This window comes from Antedon mediterranea, chromosome 1, assembly GCF_964355755.1.
Source record: "Antedon mediterranea chromosome 1, ecAntMedi1.1, whole genome shotgun sequence".
Classification (NCBI taxonomy): domain Eukaryota; kingdom Metazoa; phylum Echinodermata; class Crinoidea; order Comatulida; family Antedonidae; genus Antedon; species Antedon mediterranea.
In genome coordinates this window covers 10,081,759-10,100,115 of record NC_092670.1, presented here as the reverse complement: position 1 = coordinate 10,100,115, position 18,357 = coordinate 10,081,759, and the positions used below count along the sequence as shown (strand labels likewise).

Genomic DNA, 18,357 nt, shown 5'->3' with positions numbered 1-18,357 from the left:
GCAGTCAAATAAGTACAGCAGTGTAAATAAGTATAGCAGTGTAAATAAGTACAGCAGTGTCAATAAGTATAGCAGTGTAAATAAGTATAGCAATGTAAATAAGTACAGCAGTGTAAATAAGTATAGCAGTGTAAATAAGTACAGCAGTGTCAATAAGTATAGCAGTGTAAATAAGTATAGCAGTGTAAATAAGTACAGCAGTGTAAATAAGTATAGCAGTCAAATAAGTATAGCAGTCAAATAAGTATAGCAGTCAAATAAGTACAGCACTGTAAATAAGTATAGCAGTGTCAATAAGTATAGCAGACTAAATAAGCATAGCACTCAAATGATTATAGCAGTCTAAATAAGTGATGCAGTCAAAACATGCACTAGGACTGTACCATCTATGAGCCCATACTATTTTTAATGGGGATGACAATTGTGATAAAACTGAACTGCAGCTAACTGTCTGTTCTCCGGTGACACCTGATTTAATAGCCCTGTCTTTGGATTTTTCAAACACCTCCTGACTTTCATGTAATGAACTGGCCTGTTCCGCTAACGTCAGTCCTTCCATAACATCTGCTATTGGATCATTCATTATTGGAAATTCTATTGGAAAATACAACACTTTTGATTTTGGTCGTATCTTTTCAGCGAGGCCTTTAGGACGGAAGTCAGGCATAAGTTTTAAAAATGTCCCAATTGATGACAAGAAAGATTCCATGTTGTATTTTGAGTTGAATAAAACAATGTCAGCAGTTAAACTAAAAGAAAAATGCAAATTAACATTAAATAAATTTTAAAGTTTTCCTTTGCATATAAATATTGACCTCATCTGGGCATAGATAGAAGAATAAATTATGGACTGAGCAAAATACTTTTCAAAATAAAGAGAGATAAAGATAACTGCAGATTAAAATAAGCATTTGGGACGTCAACAATATATTGATTTTTCTGAAAATCAAGGGGAATAGTATGTAAGTATTCAGGATGACAACTTTAAAATTACCATTAAAACACAACACTGTGTAAAGTACGATCAAACAATCAGCAGTTACCTACACACAGAACATGCGCAACATATGCAAAAAATGTTACGTCACTGTGTTTACCAGCCAGAAAAAGTATGATCGTTTTGCTGTTTTCTGCGCATGATACAAACGTCCTTCCCGGGCCAACTAGATTAGTGGGAGGTGCCATTTTATCATAAATTTTGTGTGCGAGTACCATTTCTGACTATCTAGGGGTCGTATTTACCGAACGCTCAAATGCTTGTGTCTGAGCCTCCCTCTCCCCACCCCTATATTTCAAAATCGTGGATCCACCCCTGCTGTCCTTCTCAATTCCCTATTATAAATTTAAAAACTAACAATAAATATACAGTACCATGTTATTATTTGATTAAACCATATTGAAAATCTCTGTCTTTTTGTTTTCGGACAGGGTAAACCAGCTGGTTTTCATGGAAGTAAACAATCTTGGTCAGCCGAGACAAATCAGGTCGCAGTGCTACCAACTCTGCTAAATTTAATACTGAACTGGTAAACAAAATTCTAAGGGAAGAAAAGTGAACAGTTAATAATTTTATTTTATCAATTTTAGCAACATTAAAACAATACATAAACTTTGAGTGTGCCAAGGAGTGGCAAAAGAGGTCAAAGGACCACTGTCGCCATAAGGCGTGCCACACCAGCACTCAAAGCATACATTAAAACATAAAACAATGTAAATATGTAATATTAATACCATAATTATATACATTAAAGAGGCATAGTGTTTTTAAAGTGGTCCATTAACATGTTTTTAAATTGTACCCAACTTCCGCATACAAAGGCGTCTTTAATATTGACCGGTAGTGAATTCCACAAACGAATAAATCTGATTGGGATACAATGCTTTCCTATCAGTTTTGGATGCAAGATGTTTAAAAGTTAGAACATCCAAATGCCTACAATTGATAGTCAACATATTTAAAATAAAACTATTCTGTAATTTATACAATATATTTGTAACAAAAATAACGGTAAAATAATCTCGATTTGATTCAGCTGTCATCAAATTCAGTCTAGTTAATCGGTCAGAATATGGCTGATCTAAGATTCGTTGATGAAGGATAAATCGACTTGCCCTTCTTTGAATTTTCTCTATCTTATTAATATGACATTGACGATAAGGATACCAAACAGGGGAGCAATATTGAATATGGGGAAGAACAAGACATTTATAAAGTTTAAGTAAAACAGATGTAGAACAACCTGTGGCAATTGATCGTATAAAACCTAACATCCTATTGCATTTCAAAGTTACATTATCTACCTGATGTGCCCATGACAAATTATGGGATATTACCACACCAAGTAACGTAATGTCATTAACGTTCATGAGTTCATGTCCATTTAGAATGCAAGATGGAACAACGGGATCTCGTTTTCTGGACAATGACAGCACTTGACATTTATTAGGGTTAATGGAAAGTGAATTAAGTGCTGACCACCAGGAGATCGTGTCAATGTCCTGTTGCAGAGATAAACTATCTTCCTCCGTCATTATACATTTAGCAATGCAAGTGTCGTCTCTGTATATTGATATGGTTTTGCACGTAGGTGCATATGTAGATCATTAACATATATGTTAAATAACAGGGGTCCAAGCACAGACCCCTGAGGAACCCCTGATATTACGCAACTCTTGCCGGACATCTTTCCGTTAAAAACAACTTGTTGCTTACGTTCAGTTAAAAATGATTCCAACCAAGGCAACATGGAACCACCAATTCCATAGGTTCTTTTCAGTTTGGAAATCATTGTAGAGTGCGAAATGGAATCAAATGCACGACTATAGTCCAGTGCAACAATATCAATGCGTGGGACACCTTCGTCAAGTAATAATCTGTATAATAATATTGTTTATTACAGTTCCCCGATATTTTGAGTCATCTCTTACTTCCTGCTAATAAGGACAATTTCTCCAGATTATTATTATTACATGGAAAAAACATCTAAATGAATGATTTAATATTTAGGTTACTACTACTCTACTAGTAGCTTGTTTGTTAAATATAGGTAAAACTGGATTTTAGTAACAAATCTTCCCAGTTTGCAGAGTCCGGTAACCTCTGGCATATCCATTGTTTAATATTGTAGTATCGACCCCAGGGGGCTGGCCAATGAATGAATGACCTGAACATACCAACCATCTACGGGCGCCTTGATTTAGTATGCATGACATATGGACGTCTGGGGCATGCGCAGATGGTTGGGAGAAACCTGAAATCAGGGCAGTTTTGCCATGGTGACAATATAGACGGCTATTATAAGCAAGTACTATATTATTGATACGGGATATATATATATACATTGGATTTGCCCCAAGTGGGAAAGAATTTCCCAGGTAGGCGAATATCTGGTGTACTTTTACATATAGCATATAGGGTAAATACAATACTATTTTAATAAATATTTTAATTATGCAAATGCTGATGATTGTTTTTAATAGCGCCCTCTATTATATTCCGATGAATATTTTCCAACTTTTATGGTAACCTTTATTGTTTGGGTATCTTCAAAATTGTTTCCTCGATTTTTACTTTTTGAAGTTGGCACCTCTGTTATTACAACAGAAAGGGTATTGATAAAAAAATAAAGATTATGACCTTTGCTGTCAAAATATAATGCACAACTCTTAACCTGTATTCTTGGCTAGGTGAAATTACTTCGGAAAAATATAGAGCTGATGTCCGTGCTCTCCAATGCCACTTCTTCCCTGGCAAAGTGTATTTGACAGCGCATCCTTCTAGGCCTTTCTCAAGAGTGTCGATCAACTGAGAGTGGGAGCCAGCATAGAACGCCTCAATCAACAATACCCTTGACATCTTTACAACTTTCGTGTCATAATACGTCAACTAACAAAAGATCCTCAATTAATTATAATAAAGATGTATTTTGATGTCATGTATAGCATGGTGTAACCATTGACCTTTACTCCATGCATTGACTATGCTGTAAAAAAATGAGAGAAATAAAAAAATAATCTGATTAAAAACATATAACAAATATTAATAAACTTGTGAGCCTATACCACTCTAGTATAGACAGGGAGTTACAACTCCCTGGTATAAAGTAGGCCTTTACTAAATACGAACTGTCTGCCTCTCTACACCTAGTCGTACTGTAGATCCTATATAGCGCCCTCTATGGCTATTGTACTAATGTTTTATATCAATGCATTGTAATCCGGTTAGATGGCTGAATGGTCAATAATGGGTAGTGCCCGAGTCTCACAATGTAATGCTGTTTTAATTTAGGTTACGAGGGACGGAGGCCCGAAAAAGAGTGCCTTTTGAAATCAGTCGCGTTTGAAATCGGTCGCGCTATTTTGTATGGATCGAGCCGGATGATTATTATAAATGAAGAAATAAAAGATATTCAAATTAAAATCTATAGTAGGCCTATCGCCGACGTATATACGTAAATTATATATAAATCATACTGTCAAATTATAGAAACAGTGTATTATTCGGAATTATTATGGATAAGCAAGCCTGTGAGCTACAGCGATTTTAATTGCTTTTGCTTATCCTTGCCTCCTTAGATTTCCACGTGTCTTGATTTTGTTACCTACGTTTTAATATTTCGATTTTAGAGGCTAAATAAAGAATGAATGAATGAATGAACATGATCTCATAATCGCGTCGAGCATCTATAGCTCATTGGATCGTTTCACAAAAACACATGCAGGAGGCCTATAGACGTTTTAAACGTATGGTTATTCGTAATAGACGTCATCTTTACCTCGCCATGGACAACGATCGTACGTGTTTTGTCCATGATTTAACACTAACAAGTGCATGTTTTTTAAAAATGGGGAAACCCCGTCAGCCAAATAAAATGTATTGTTAGGGGAAACAGCTGCACGATCATAGAAGGCGCATCTCCACAATATGGCTTATTCGGGGGTTTATTTCAGTAACTCGCCTTTTAACCATCCGCATATAATGATCATTTTACTAAAAACTATTTGAAACATTAGAAATAAAAATATACACGTGATTTGCCTCAACAATAATCAATATAAATACATAATAGAAAAATAACGCTTAAAAAAAGAACGATGTTTCGACTACATCATGGAGTCATTATCAAGTCCAATGAATAAAATTTTTAAAAAACAACTAATTAAATAACACAAGCCAAGGGTCAAAGTTTAAATAACAAAAGACCTATAATCATTATACACTTAATATTATCCTACATAACGGATAGAAATAAAATAGAAATAAAATAAGGTGATCGAATAGTACGACATGGATATGATATAATCTGGCACAGTATGCATAAGTATAAAAATGGATACGCTGGCTTTACGGGCTATATTGTAAAAATTATTGTTTTTAAATAAATTGTTCTCTTTTACGTAATTGTTTGCTGCATTGCATAATAAAAGACACGACAGACGTATATTCTCTATATAATAATATATTAATTACAGTACATATAAATAGAGGTAAATTATTATATGCCTAATATAACATTATAGGCTATGGGGCATGAGCCAAAAAGAGGCCTAGAAAACGAATTTCGTGATCTCCTAACGGGGGGGAGGAAGATATTCACACAGTTTATAGTTAATAATTAGATTAACACAAATTCAGCCGGTCCCGCTTTCAAAAGTTACGCAATAAGTGTAATTTTAGGTGTAAAAAAATCGAATTTCTCAACATAAAGAAATACATAGAAATAGCGCCCTCTATTTTGTATATTTTCTGTTAGTGTTATTACTGGATAAAATACAATCGTTCCATTGGAATAACTTATACTGTATCTTTCTTTCACATTTAACATGCAATATTTTTATCATAATTTTGACATTAATATTGTAGTCCTTGTAAGAAATGTATCTGTTAGTAAACCTTAATTAATATTTATTTAAGCACACTGAAAAGAAGATGCATTTTCAATCTTTATAATTCATGACTATGCTGTCACAAAATATTTATTAATATTATCTCTCCTATATAATTGCAACTTTTTGTTTTCATTGGATGCATAACATAGAATTATAATCAATTAGTAATAAATCAAATGTTGCATTATTGTTTTCATTGTAGATGTATAACATAGAATTATAATCAATTAGTAACAAATAAATGAAATTATTACAGCAAAGTTTCTTATAATACTCCTGTTTCTTAATATTGCTTATCATCTCATGGGTTCTTTATTTTATACTTTCTCATGGTTCATCCGTTACGTTACAAAATACTGTAGTTAAGTTACAAAACAGTTTAATATAAATTTACATGTACACCAAACTATAGAAAAAAATGTAAACATTAAAGTAGAAAGTTTCTTATAATACTCCTGTGTCTTAATATCGCTTATCATCTCATGGGTTTTTATTTTATACTTTCTCATGGTTCATCCGTTACGTTACAAAATAGTTAAGTTACAAAATAGTTTAATATAAATTTACATATTATAGGCATATTAATGTATTGTAAACATCAAAGTAGAAAGTTTCTTATAATACTCCTGTGTCTTAATATTGCTTATCATCTCATGGGTTCTTTATTTATACTTTCTCATGGTTCATCCGTTACGTTACAAAATAGTTAAGTTACAAAATAGTTTAACCTAAATTCACATATTATAGGCCTATTACATTAAAATCATGTAGACCAAGTAAAATGAACATTTGTAAACCATAAATTACACTTAAACTACACTAAAAAGTTCTTCCTGCTCAAATTCATCTCCCTCTTCCTCATCATCGCTATCATCTCCATCAATTTCAAACATCTGATGTATGAAGAAGATTGTTACAGTTTTTGCAGGAGCATAATTCTGTACAAGAGAATCCTAAGGATACACAGCATTTTTCATTTGCAACCCCTTCATTGCATTTTGACTTTTTACATGACCAGGATGACAATTCGAGAATGCTGTGTAGAGCAGGTTGCTGACCATACAGCCTACATACAAATGTTTCTAGATCACAAAGTAATTCATCTGAAAGTTCGCTGGTAGAATTGCCCAATAAAAAGAATGCATAAATTAGAGTTTTCCATTACGAGTTTCATTGCCTTCACTTTACCGTTCCCAAAAAAAGCGCTGACTGAATCGCATCCTGTGAAGCAATGTAGTCTAATTAATGCATTTGAAACATCATTTCCAATATGTTCCTGAATAGCCTGCAGATGAATTGTTCGGAGATTAGCATCTTTTCCAGTATTGAAATATAGGTGAGAGCCATGCAGACTTTTGCAAAATGCCAATCCAATAATAAAAACATCATCAGTGTCAGGGCTGATTGTAACAATATCTTTACCACCATGGTGTGCAGCATACTTCGCATACAGAAACATTCTGGTGTCTGCCTCTTCTTGATTAAAACTTTTCCATTTGATTCTGAAATAGAATGGCATAATAATGATGATGTTATGAATACATTTATTCCCTTGAGGTGATCTGCTTCACACATGCTTCATATCTGAAAGAAGAACTTGATTAGCAGATGCAGATAAAAATGTTTTCAACTGTTCTGGAATTTGCTGTTCGGCTTTTGGTATTTTAATTGTTTGTGAGCCGATGGCTGCTCTTCGACTTCGTTCAGCATTTTTTATGCAGTTTGTGTAATTGCTACATGTGATCGCAGAACTCTCCTTCGTTTAGTAACAGGTTCTGCTGTTGACTCTTCTGTTGACTCTAATCCTTGAAATTCTTCAGTAAAAAAAAAGAATACTAATTAATATTTATGATTCTAAATGTTTGTGTAATAAATATAATAATATAATCAGTTCATCTATACACTATTTAATATTGCAGTACAATAATTCAAATAATATGTCTCAAATAACAACATAAAGCATCAGGTTGGTCTATTCTCTCCTTGCCTGAGGCTACCAAGCCAAGGTTTGCATGCATTACCACATTGAATAATAAAATGCAAATGTTTTTTCCCAAGATGGAGGTAGGCCTACCATCAAACTAGGTCCACTACACAATAATACTGGGGCCACCCTAGCTAGGCCTAATTCATATTGTAATTATGGGTTCATTTTTGTTGGCCCAGATATTTAAAAAAAATTATATACTAGGCCTAGCCTACTCTACGTAGGCTTAATACATATTAAAAAAATAAACTTTGTAGACTACCCACCGCCAACCTACCTAGCTAGGCTTTTTTTAGCAAGGCAGATATGATATGAACTAATTACTAGGCCTACTAGCTAGGGGCCTAGGCTAGACCTATCATTAAAACAAATAGAATTTACCTTCTTCATTGTTGGATGAATTAACATCCTCTATTTCATATTTTACTGCTCGCCTTTGTTTGCTACAATCAGTGAAATATTGATAGCATCATTTTATGACATCCAGCGTCGCCAGGAATTGGTAACAAGTATTGGTAAGCTCCTCTAAATATTTTCAAAAGGATTTGCGGCTACAAAACTCCTTTTGATTGCCGCTTAGATTGCACCAACTTTTTGTACACATTAAAAAAGTTTTCCATTTGGTTTCTGTGAATGTTAATATTGTCCGAGAATTAGATGTATTGTGTCAATAACAACGTTTTTGATCATCAGAAGATGACATCTTCCTGCTCCGCGCTCCAGAAGAACAACACATGTTTGTTTACGATCGTCTAGTAGCCTATCCCGCTGTGTAAGGGAATCTGATTGGACAGTTACTGTTGCACAGCTCCATGAGTTAAAAGACAAATTTTTTGATTGGTCAATTGTGCGACCTGTACTGACCTACACAAATCTTCTACATCGCAATAAAATACATATAAAAACAAACATATTTCGTTGACGCGTAAAATTTACAAGCGGGACCGGCCAGTTTAAGGTTATCTATATTTTTGTTATAATTGTCATAGCAATTTTATTCTCCCCTCCGATAGGGGATCACGAAATGAAACGATAGAAGGGCATGCCCCATAGCCTATTAATGCCTAATATAATATTTAAACGTGTTTTAGAAATGGCCATTTTGAAAAGACGCAGTCCTTCTCCGAGACCTGTGAAATATTTAAAAAAAATAATTTAATGATTGATAATAAATATTTATTAACCAAGTAAAAAATATCCACATAAATAATCTAGTTCCTAAAAAATATCAATTAAATATAGCTCTAGCGGCGCGCCATACAAAATACCGGAAGTTGATTTTATCGCGACCGATTTCAAACGCGACCGATTTCAGACGCGACCGTAGGGCCTACTTCCCCTCTTAGAATAGTGTAGGCCTATATACAACTTACTTAAGTAAAGTAGGCCTATGCTAGCCTAGAGTTATTGCAAGGCCACCTAACTAAAAGAATAAGGTAATTTTGCTTTTATTATAATTATCCTCTATAAGTAGGCCCAGACAGACCGGGACCAACAGCCCTACCTGACTTGACCTGATACCTTCTGTATCCTCCTCAGAGAGGGCGCGCGTACAGCCTGTACATATTTTTCGCGGAGTAATTGTCCGACACAAACAGTGTAATGCGATCGCTTAGAGCACGCACATGTTGAAGTTAAAGATACTGTATTGTAGTCTTTAACACCACTCAAGTGCGCTCATTCAAAAGTAGAGCCTACTGCAAACAGCTAGTCATCAGAATGTTATAAAAGGTGCACTTTGTTCATTTTAATAGTTGTCAGGAAAAATATATTATAGAAACGTAATCACGGGATTTTGTGGTTGACATGTCACCCGTAGACAGAGACGTTACACACAATTTTATAAAGTGATATTGTGATAATAATTTTATTAAACACTAGGGAAATATCTCAATTGTGTGAATATAATACGGCCACTATTGGATCGCAATGGTAATGCAAAATAAAATAAGCGAAAATGAAGAATCAGCAAGAATTAGGCCTATGAGCCTGCAAACACTATTCCTTCGTCAGAAAGAAATTGATGATAGTTTAAGATATTATTATTAGTTGCCATTTTTTTAAATATATACATATATATATATATATTAAAAAGTATTAAAATCGACTTGTCGTTATTCAGTATGGTACCGTACTCAGGTTACGGAAGGACATAATAAATCTCTGCATTCAACGCTTATTCTATTTGGAACGGAAACGTCGCTGTTTTTGTATTCAACCTGCTTCTAAAACGATGTATTTCATTCCGTGAAATGGAAAGGTATTAAGATCTTATAGCTTAAACCGTGTCCTTTTGTACCTGTGTTTCTCTTGTCCGATTGTTGTTTAATAACATACTACTATTCCTCACTCGGTTCACTTTTGTACACATCGGGAATGCTCTTCTAAAACACGCGCGAAAATTCTCGCCCATGAACGCGTACACAAATGGGTTTACGCACGAGTTACTGTACGCCAGTGTCAGAGCAAAAATCCTGAGCTTTGAAATGGCCAAGTTATTGTTGATACTATTACCGAGTCTTTGCCACAGATTTATCACGTGTATCGGTAACCAACAAATAAAGAAAAAGACAACAACCAGCAGTATCATCTTGGTAACTTTCTTTCGTTGTTGTATCGAGTGCAGGCTTAATGTTGTGTCTCGGAGCTGTTCCCGCGTCTTCCACAGTTGACGCAACATGTTGACGTTGCAGACAACGAGGACGGAGAGCGGGATTATGTAGGTACTGAACACAACGTAAATGTAGTGCGCTAACAACCCTTGTTCGTGGAACTCTTCAACACAGTAATGTCTTCCGTTGAAATCCATAACCGTTGAAAATATGGAAATTGGAATCGATAAAAGCGATGAAACTAAATGGAAAAAAATTCATGTAAAAAGTATTAAATAAATAGCAATTTTTATTCCAGAAATATAGAATAACCATCTATGCTTCCTTTTATGAAAATGATATTTTCACACGTCCAATCAAATGACGATAATACAACGATTTTATATTTATCATGACGTAAATTTATTGGAATTTTAAAAATATTATTTTTATCAAAGACAGCATAAATGGTTATTTAACGAAAACTTTCTTTCGGCTTAGTAGGTCTATACCAGCCGATTCTCGGTACTGTATCTATTTCCAAAGTATCATAGGAATATTTGGTAATAGATCACATGTGTATTTAGTGTAGTAACCTAACCTTTAACTTAACCTTACATGATACAGGCTCCACATGTGATAAATTAGATGCTGTATATTATGTGAATGTATAATTTAATCGTCACCATGCTTATTACACCTATACCTAGGACTTTTGTATCTAGATGACTGTCGATAGTCAGTCACACTTTACCTAATGACATCTTGATATAACCATCTTATTACGATCATCGCTTGTAGTCAGTGTCATTCCTCTCATACACTAATTCAATATTTTTTTCATTATCAAATTAATCTTGAAACTAATACTGTCTATATCTATCAATAACCTAAATTATTACAAAGTATTAAAAAAACTAGACCGTACGCCACGGTTGAACTATTAACAAACTATGCCGCATTCACAAGTGTCACGAATAATATATTTATATTTTTATTTTCTGTCGCTGTCAGCTGCTTTACACACGTGTATAGATATATTCGGCGAAAATGTGGAGCGAAGACGTCACAGTTTTACTAAATAAATGTGTGTGGGGAAGCTAAAATGTCTGGCCAACTAAAAGGTAATAAAAGGGACAACCACATTTATAAAGACATTTCTAAAAAAATAAAGCAGGAGTATGGAATAGACTTGTCTCCAAAGCAAGTAAACTCAAAGCTGAAGAGCCTGCGAAAGCAGTACAACATTGCAAAATACAATAACTCGGGGAGGGAACGAATTAATTGTCCCCATTACGATGTTTTCTGTACTCTCACAACATCTCTATCACAAGGGCTAGGCTGTTGAAAGTGAGACGTAAAACTTCCTTTATTGCGACTTTTAATTATCGATCAAATAAATTAATGGCAATTTGGGTAAAAAAGATGAAATTTAACACGACCACCCAAGAAGTATTGTTAGCAGAAACGGGGTAATAAAAAATACGGTATAAAAAATACCGTATTTTATACCGTATTTTTATACCGTATTTTGAGCAGTTGCAGCAGAAACAGGCCCCTAGATTCTGTAAACTTTGGAATGGTCTTCCCTCTGAATTAAGTGAGCTTACTCTCCTTGGCAGGTTTCGAGAATTCGAGACTAGTCTTCGCCAACACTATTTCTTTTGATTTTACCTGGTCCCTGCTGTATTTTTTTTTACATGTCTTAGATTTTTATTAATTTTTTTTTTCTCGTCAGTTATTTTATATTTATATTATATTTTATTTATGTTAAAGGAAAGTCTTTAAACAGTGATTGGGTTCGCTTGTGACAATCCTGGCTTTTTGTTTCATTATATTTTTTATGTATTCTGTTGTAATTGTAATGAGCCGATATTGAATAAATCAAATCAAATCAAATCAATGTTCATGATTCAGACCTGAATGGGCTTTGCCTCACACTAGGTACAGCTGATTACAATGGCATCAACTGGGATAGCTATTTTGATCTTTTAAGACAACAGTGATGATGGTTGAAAGAGCACCATAAGAGAATGTTCATGATTCATACCTGAATGGGCTTGTCTGACACCAGGTACAGCTCATTGCAATGGCATCAACTGAGATCACTATTTTGATCTTTTAAGACAACAGTGATGATGGTTATAAGACCACCATAGCAAATCAGAATCTGTAATTATTTAATAATTTAAATTCTTCTTTGTTTCTTTTACAATATAAACAATATTAATTGTATTATTTAAAACTATGCTAATACATACATAATAGTAACATTATTATTATTGCTTTTTAAATAATAAAATCAAATTGATATCTAATCATAAATCAGTATTTTCTATATTTTAATTAATGATATTCTAATTAATTATATTCTAGTAGTTTTAGGAGTATTTTCAATGGATATTTGCTGTAGTTTTTAAATTGAATCTTGTTTTGAAATGATTAAAAATTAAAAAATTACAATGAATGTAGGCCTACATACAGTATTATATATCTTATTATATTGGATTTGATCTAAGAAATTAGTGACATAAGGAAACACAAGATAAAAGCTAATGTATTTTCCAAGGTAAAGTGAAAGTATTAAACATTAAAGAGCAAATAAACTACTACAAAATTCAACTTTGAATTTTTTAACGTCAAAAAATCACTTTCAGCAAAAAACAAAACTTTGATCAATTCTTTTTGTATGAATTTAACTTACTAGATGGTACCATCTAGGTCGTGCCCACAGATGGTTCTCGAACACATAGTAATTTCAGCGTTAAAAAACTGGCGACTTCAAATGTGCATGCAGGACACGTCGTTTTCAGGAACGAATAAATAGACACGGTGATTTATGTACTCAACTAAAATTAGCACCCTGAGAATTACTTCCGAAAGAGAAACTTGTCACAAAATAAGACCAATTGTTTTGAAACAAACTGAATTTGTGTTTTGTATGCAACATGAGGGTTGAGGGATGGGGAAGAGGATGGGTGCAAAGACGAACAATTTTTAAATATATTCTTTATCCATTTAGTAACGAAATATTAATTGTTTTCATGTTTTACAAATAATATACCACTAAACCATGGAGGTATTATACCTCCATGACTAAACCCAGTAAAACATTGCTAGTTAATACTTTGTTGAAACTGTCACCGTATAGTCGATTGAAATAGTAGAGTACATGTAACGATACATCACTAATACGACGTTTATATTTTTTGTACTGTAATTACATTATTAATTAATATAAACGTTCAGAAGGAACTGTCAGTAATAAAGTAAACACCTCTATATTCTGGGAAAATCGTAAATTTGCTTTAATCGTCAATAAATAATTATCTAACTAAACTTAATTAGTAGGTCTAATGGTTTTCAATTGTTTCTTAGAGCCAATTCATACTTAAGTTGGTTCCTAACCACCAAAGTTGTTCTGCGTTTAAGGCATGTGATCCTTTGTACTGTAGGCCTGTCCTCTACTGGCTTTACAACGCTACTCATGCCAGTGAGAGGGAGGGTGGTGGTGTGGGTGGTGGTTTAACTGCAATAATAAAGATGATTATTTAATAGACGGCGACTGAGGAAAGGGTAGCTCACGGGCTAGCTCATTATCCGTAAAAAAAAACCTATATCCAACCTCTGCAGCACACAGATTGGATAAAATGGATCGAATTTCTGTTATGACTGTACGGTACTTGTCTTTACGACGCCTGAGGGAATAGACGCTTGTGGAACAGAGATTGGAATGTTCCATTTATAGCAGATCAAAACAGTTGTATAAATGTATATTAAATCTATCAAAATAGTATTTTTTTTTTAAAAAATCGGCGTGTCTTCAACATTATGATACTGTACTCGAGCTGTTCAACCGGTTTTTAGCTATTAAAAATAAGTATCGTAGGAGGAGATAGGAAAATGCGAAGCATCCTCCTATTATTGTGTTCGGGTATTTTTCCATGGACATTCATTAGACAGTGTATACCACGATTGGAAAACACCCCTATTTGGGGCCAATCGTTGAACCTAAATTCGTTTTAATCATCAATAACTAATTACCAAACTCAATTTAATTAGTAAACAGGGTTACATCAGATGTTTAAAATCAGTACTGACAGTATGAACCAACTTTATATACCATCGAGTAAAAATTCTATAAATAAACCGAGATTTATCGAATTTTGCCCTTACGTAAATTTATATATACTATAGATGAATCTGCTTGATACTTTGATGTTTGTATGTTAGTTATACACATTTTTGTTACTGCACACATATGGGGTATCAAAATGACCGTAATGGTACCGGAATGTTCTAAACTATATTGAACATCATCCGCCATCTTGAATACAAGTTATGGGTCAAAATTCCCAACCTTTTTTCCACTTTTTGTGTTTTTCTGTTCGTTATACAAATTTCTGTTTCTGCACGTAACCATACATATGGGTATCAAAATGACTGCAATTGTACTGTGAAGGTTTTAAACTACATTTAAAAAATTCACAAAGTCAGGAGGGTAGGGGGGAGTTGCGGTAAAGGGAGTAGTGGGGATTTTTGCTTGGGCTAAGGGTAGTAGGCTCTCAATTTGAATTGAATTTTAAGTTTGGGGTGGGTCGTAGGCCTATCAACATGGCTGAAACTCTACTGGAACTGTTTTAAACTATATTTAAAAAAAACTGTCACTGAGGGGTTATGGGTTGGAAGTGATGTATGGCTCAATATAATTTATATTAGAAACGTCTCAAACCTTAAAGTTATTCACTTTAGGTCAAAAATTTGAGCCAAAAACAACAAGTTTACGTAATTAACAGGTAAATTAATTTGATTACATTTCATCTGGAAAATTGTCGCAAGAAAGTAAACAAAGATTTTAAACATTCTTTTCACCACAAATCAAAATATTACAAAAATTGAACAACAGAAGACTGCAAGAATATTTAACTAAGTCGTTGTTCTCCAGTCGGAACTGTTACTAAGATGCTTTTGAAGCTTTACAAAAGAAGACAATTCCCCAGACGACAATGAAATGCATAAATGTACAAAAATATGATAGCAAATAAGCGACTAGGGGACATTAAAAAATATTAAACAGTAACACAATAAACGTCTATAATTTTAAATATTAAATACACAAACAAAACAAGAATGAAGAAACAGTAAAAGGTAAAGGTAAAGGTTTGTCCTCAAGCTTAACTGGAAACTGAGGAAATTCGGATTAGGCCCTCCACGGACCCACGGCAGCCAGCAGTGCAGCGCCTACCGAAGGATGAGGCAATGAGAGTAAAGCATCTTGCCTAAAGATGCAATTAGTATGGTACAGATAACCTCAAACCCATGCCTATCACATGCTAGTCCGATATTACCATTACACCATCACTCTCCAGTATATACAGCACCCGCAGCAATTTCTAGACGGTCTCCCATCCAGAACGCAACCGGGCCCAACGTTGCTTAACTTCGAACCAGTGTCTCAACGCAGTATGGCCGTACTCAGTAAACAGTATGTATATTTAAATATATTAACAAGATTCTGTTTTCTTTTTCATTTGTGACTGCATGCTTCAAAGGTTCATGTTACAGTGCACAATATATTCCTTGACTCTTTAATTTTGTATTTTAATTTATTTATTTAATCTTTCTTTATTCTGAAATACACTTTCAATACAATGTACTGATTTCCAAAGTGGTTCAGTTCCTCCAAAATCTCATACTAAACCACTTTTTTATTCTCTCAATACTTATTTGATATAAATAAACTCCAAACAGCTTTATTCATGTTCCGCCTAAATCATAATAAATTACCAACTCAATTTTACTCCTATTTTCAAAATTTTAATCATTCTTACAACACCAGATCTTCAACTGCAAAAAATCTATACGAAAAGCATACCATATTACTTAGAAGAACATCTTTTATTTACAATGGACCGTATATATGGAACAACTTACCGCTCAATCTAAAAGCAATAACCATCATAAATACATTTTTTTTTAAATACAAACAAACACTTATTTCAAACTATTTAGAACATTAGTAATTCACAAATGCCTTAAGACTGTTTTTTTTTTCTTTTTTGTGCCTTTTTGTTTAATTTTATTTGTCAATTTGACGAAAGAAAGAAGTTTGTTTTTGTTCTCTCACTTAAATTAAATAATTAAATATATTACTTATCTGGAGGACCAAACTTAAAGCCTTGGCTTAATGCGTCCTCCTCACACAATTGTATTTATTATTAATTTATGTTTCTGTTCATATTGTATTGTATTGTATTGTATTGTGTGAAACAATAAACTAAACTTGAAAACTTGAAAAAGCTATATATACTGTATATCCATTTCTAGATCATATATACAACATTGTACTATATTACTTTTTGATTCCTAACTAGACAATGCCATTGGACAAGTCAACATCTGAAGTTAAAACATGTGGTTGGTTTTTTTTTGTTCAAGTTATCATCAAGCCAGCAGAGGTGAGGAGAGTGCAGTGTATTAAGTAATACTGTGGTAGCTATGTGAAAACAACATATGAAAAATTAATTGATGTTAACCTTCATTTTCAAACAAGATACTAAATTATGCAGATGCTATTATTTTACATGCAGAGAACGTGTTTTAAATAATAATATCTAAGAATAGAGACAAGTGGAAGACAAACATTACAATATATTTGAATTTTAATAGCATCACCATATAATACTATATAATATTATAAAGTTTGAAAGAGGAAAATTCAGTAAAGGACAATAATCCTTTTTATGTTTACATTTTATGTCATTTAATAGCATCACCATAATATAATAAAATAGATTCGAGTTGAGATAATTCAATATTACTTGTTAGAGACATTAATTTTGATGAGAAGGTCATGGATTTCTATACGTGTTTCACAAGTCTGTATTTTCAGACAAAAATCGCGGTCGAAATAAAAACAAATAAATAAAAAAAAAAGACAATAAATACAGACTTGGGGCAAGTCTAGCTTCAAAGGTTCATTTTACATTGCACACTATATTCCTTGACTCTTCAATTTTGTATTTTAATTTATTTATTTAATCTTTCTTTATTCTGAAATACACTTTCAATACAATGTACTGATTTCCAAAGTGGTTCAGTTCTTAACTACATAAATATAAACAAAATACAGTATATAAATGGACAAAAGAAAATATAAAATTAAACCTAAAATTATCAAAATCAAATTAACACAATTAAAGTAAGTACATTTAAAGGTAAAAACAGAAATAATTGAAATTTTTAAACAAGATAAAAGAAGTTTTGCTGGCTTTTAGAATTAATGAAAACAAAATAGACACTCAAGAGTCAAATATTGATTTGACTCTTGAACTAAATTGGAAACCTCACATAACATATTTAACTAAAATTATCTTGAGAAACGTTGGAATTTTAAAGACCCCTTCCCTGCAATTTTGGACGTTTTTTGGAAAATAATACATATATATCACTTTAAAAACATTAAACCATGTCATTCCTTGTCTTAAATGTACGTTTTATGGTAAATTATGATAAAAAGTGAGAAACAATGCACTACCTAAGTAGCTCGCGGCGATCGACCTCTCGTGGACGGTCTTAGGCTTAGTTTTGTAGGCCTAGCTGGTAAACAACGATAACGTACGAACATCGTAAGCTAGCTATATACCTAGCCTGACGTTGTATAGTTGCTGCATTAATTGTCTTTCTATTTTTGCCAGACTCCGTTGATACAAATTGGGGAAAACCCAGTATTTTCGCTGAAAAGTTAGGAGTCTTCCATTTGTTTTGGCTTCACGATCGATCGAAAAGTGGGCGAATTACAGGTGAAAAACAAAACTTATCAATCCGCGCGCAATGCATTTTGGGATTTATAGCGGGCCGCTATAATTATTAGAATCGATTTATTTTTCA

At 33.4% G+C, this 18,357-nt stretch overlaps 1 long non-coding RNA gene and 1 pseudogene across 1 annotated transcript; one reads left to right on the top strand and one right to left on the bottom strand.

Moving 5' to 3' along the window:
• Nucleotides 1-9,410, bottom strand: part of LOC140056126 (tRNA-queuosine alpha-mannosyltransferase-like) — a 28,352-nt pseudogene extending 18,942 nt beyond the window's left edge.
• Nucleotides 9,184-11,576, top strand: LOC140056145 (uncharacterized). The gene is made up of 2 exons (XR_011846725.1): nucleotides 9,184-9,312; nucleotides 11,482-11,576. It is a non-coding gene; the product is annotated as an uncharacterized lncRNA (long non-coding RNA).
• Nucleotides 11,577-18,357: the final 6,781 nt, after the last annotated feature.